This window comes from Marmota marmota, unplaced genomic scaffold (assembly GCF_001458135.2).
Source record: "Marmota marmota marmota unplaced genomic scaffold, marMar, whole genome shotgun sequence".
NCBI classification, from domain to species: domain Eukaryota; kingdom Metazoa; phylum Chordata; class Mammalia; order Rodentia; family Sciuridae; genus Marmota; species Marmota marmota.
Window position 1 is genome coordinate 38,013,467 of NW_026000037.1, and position 339 is coordinate 38,013,805.

Genomic DNA, 339 nt, shown 5'->3' on the forward strand with positions numbered 1-339 from the left:
ACACACACACTCATTCAAATATGCTCTCACATACCTACTCATGAGGTTTCCAGTTCCTTGGCCTCTATCCAGGGAGCTCTGGGGAAATTTCTGTGGTTTGACTGTTCAGTTCATGATGACTTGGCTGGGGTTGGCACAGGCCCTGGGTGCTGGTGGCAGCTCCTGTTCTGCTGAGCTCTGGTTCAAACCTGCTTGATTCCAGACCCTGCCCTTGGATTTCCTCTAGTGGAGGAAAGTTAGGTCTACAGTTCCTGCAATGACAGGGATTTAACTAGGATGGCAGAAAGGAAGGTTCAGATGTGTAGGCAGGGGCTGAATGTGTGTGGGGGGTGGGGTGAA